The sequence below is a fragment of the Pungitius pungitius genome, chromosome 4, assembly GCF_949316345.1.
Source record: "Pungitius pungitius chromosome 4, fPunPun2.1, whole genome shotgun sequence".
NCBI classification, from domain to species: Eukaryota; Metazoa; Chordata; class Actinopteri; order Perciformes; family Gasterosteidae; genus Pungitius; species Pungitius pungitius.
In genome coordinates, this window is record NC_084903.1 from 5,866,091 (window position 1) to 5,869,263 (window position 3,173).

Sequence of the window (3,173 nt, forward strand, 5' to 3'; positions counted from 1 at the left end):
CACAATCGGTCGGACACAACCACCAACCAGTACACTATCCTAGCTTTCCCTGTAGATATGCATATCTACTGTTCCGTTCCCAAAAACCCATACAGAGCTGAGAACTACTGTAAGTGCCATGGACAGTAAGTCGGTAATCAGACAGTTGATGGACCCCATTGACTTCCATAGTAGAAAAAAACTACTATGGAAGTCAATGGGGTCCATCAACTGTCTGATTACCGACATTCTTCAAAATACATATTTTTGTTTATCAGAATAAAGAAATTCATACAGGTTTGAAACAACTTGGGGGTGAGTAAATGATGACACAATTTTTCATTTTTGGGTGAACTATCCCTTTAAAGAGTACAAACCCCTCTTTAATATGACACCAAACAATATTTACCTCTAATTGTTGAGACACTTCCCATAAAAAACCTATACAAACAAATGACTCACACAAAACGTCCTGATAATATATATACAATTTAGAGTATTCACTTGCCGTAATATTGCATATTGATGATATTGGAAATTCAGATGAAACATTAGAAAATATCTAGTTAGTTGAATATACAGCTTTCAAAATGCAAAGCGTGTTTTTAACCCCCAAATAACATACGTTAGCGACCTCTTCTAACGTGTAACTCGTTGTGGGCGAGTAATAATTAAAATTAAAGCTGCAAGCAGCGATGAACGGGCCTTCGCCTATTCTCGCACGTCGGGGTGGGGCGGCGGTCGGCCGGGCTCGCGGGTCAAAAAAGACTAAAGAGACTAAACAAATCACTCTCGGGGCTGCCATTCAAACCTGAATCTGCGGCCTCGCGAACGGAATCCACCGACGCCGGGCTGTTGCCCCGCTGCAAAAGACCTGCGGAGTAATTGTTACGGGTCTCGGGCACGATGACCACAATAAGTATCACAGCAACACTTGTCTCGTTCTCCAGTTTGCGTCTGTATAATTGATTCAACACATATACACATCCAGTGCATTTTTCTTGTCCTGTATATCTTAGATATCATAAATGCAGTCTCATTTAAGGTTAATTCCCAGAAATATCCACCTGTAATTACCTTAGCTGTTATTACGGCCTACTATAGTTCCCATTGACCAACTACATAAGGGATATTTCCACACCATGTTGACTATGATAAACGTATACAACTCTTATTCACATATGGACATTGCACTTTAGAATGTATATTCATTAACTCAGCATGTACCAAACCATATTGTCATGTAAAAAAACCAAAACATGACCAAACATGACTAAATAAATCACTGCCCTTGCATACTGAACAAATATTGCATTCTGGATTAATTTTAAGTCACATGAGGAGTCTTGTGCATGCCAAGAATCAAACCCTGGTTTACTGCGCCAGGGGCCAACGCTCTGCAGATGACCTATATGGTCCAATACAATTTCACAATCGAAACGTCACTCAAATAGGATTGGTGCCTCTCTTGCAAAAATACAGCGAATTTTAATACTTAAATGAGAGCTAAAGGAGAAAATAAACGCAGTAGGTCACATAAGTTCTGTCGGATGTTCAAGTTGCCCAGAAGGATGAGCGGCGAGCTGTCATCTGGAAGTTGTAACTCTTCCATTCGTTGTAGAAGTAAATAACTTCTTCTCTGGAAGGATCATTTTCCGCTGTGGTCCAGTCGACTTGGGTCTTTGCCACGATTGCCCGCGGTGAAGCCCACCTGTGCCGTGTGGTGGAAGAAAAAAAGAAGGCCAAATTATTACATCCATCGACAGTCACACGATATGGAATGCTGTTGTACGAATGCGGGAAGAAGTCTTTTACAATTATGCAGACAGAACAAAATATACATAAAGAAATGCTTTCCCACCTCGCTGGAGTTGAAAGCCACGTGTCCCATGTGCCATTCCCAGTGATGTCCTCAGACTGGTGGCATGACTTTGCACGGGCCATCTGAAAATATTTGAGCACCAACGTGTATTATCAGAATACGATTATGGCTGTCAACAGATTATAGACAATTAACTAGTTAATCACACGTTTTGAAAACATTTATCTTGATTACAATATTTTTTTCTCTTATATTAACTGTTTACAGTTTAGTAATTTGTTGTTTCAACTCCATAATGAGCTTGACGTGTGTATATTATTTCTTTGGAATGAGGGGCATATTAATCATATCATTTAATGTTAGATTCATGCTCATTGTGAAGGCAATAAATATATAACATATTGAAAAGCATTGAAGACGCACAATACATTACGTGTCATTTAGCTGCGCCCGGCTGCACGCTGCGGGCAGATTATAGACAATGAAGTTAAACAACAAAGTAGTTAAGTTAGCTGCTGCGAGCACGGTTCTACTCAAAGTGTGTAAATAAAGTGATTCAATCGGGCCAAGTTATTTAGGGCACACGGAAACGTAAACAAAGTGGCGCTGATAGAGTGAAGAGGGGTCTTTTATCCCCGTGAAGCTACCGTAGTTAGCTTAGCTAAAAGACGTATGCTGGTTGTTATTGTTCAGTGCTAAATAAAAACCCTCTTGAATGTAGAACACAACTCACGTCTGGCCTCATACCATGACAGGCACATTAATGTTGACAATTAACTTCGTTAGCCTTGTGTTCACCTTTCCTGCCGGTCCGTCTCTGACCGTAGTCGGAGTTTGCAGGGGGAGGCGTTGCTGTCTGCTCCAGGGCCAAAGTACTGTCGGCTAAGTAAACTTTGGGGTTAATTCCCTTCGTCCCGGGGTTGGTGAATAAAAGTCCGCTTTACTTTCTTTGAGGATTTATTAATCTAACACTGAGTAACACAGTTACAGTACAGACAATTCTCCGGCCGCTACACCCACTCCGTCATCACAACAACAACACAACTTCCTCATGCGCTCTCCCCCTCCGTAGCCCGTGCGTGTAGCTCTTAAAGGGGCCGCACCATTTTCTCTAGTAACATCACCATGACGTATGTTGCAGAATACGTCTATTTAAATCCAGATGTAAATATATTGAACTGTCCGTGTTATTTGTCCAGGTTAGATGTGTCGTAACTCGCAACCAGCTGCCCGGTCCGCCAGCTGAGTGCCTCAGTCTGCTGTTTCATTCTGTTCATGTGCCACGGAGCAGCTTCTGTCCTTAAACTGAAACGATTTTCACAAACCTGCTCTTAAGTGTAGTTGTTTAAGTCAAACACATCAGCAAGGAGCG

General features: G+C 41.6%; 1 long non-coding RNA gene across 1 annotated transcript; it reads right to left on the minus strand.

Annotated features, from left to right (window-relative positions):
- Window positions 1–517: 517 nt before the first annotated feature.
- Window positions 518–2,807, minus strand: LOC134127329 (uncharacterized). Its single transcript, XR_009956060.1, has 3 exons — window positions 2,535–2,807; window positions 1,841–1,923; window positions 518–1,690 (listed from the first exon to the last, which is right to left on the minus strand). It is a non-coding gene; the product is annotated as an uncharacterized LOC134127329 (long non-coding RNA).
- Between the last annotated feature and the right edge of the window lie 366 nt (window positions 2,808–3,173).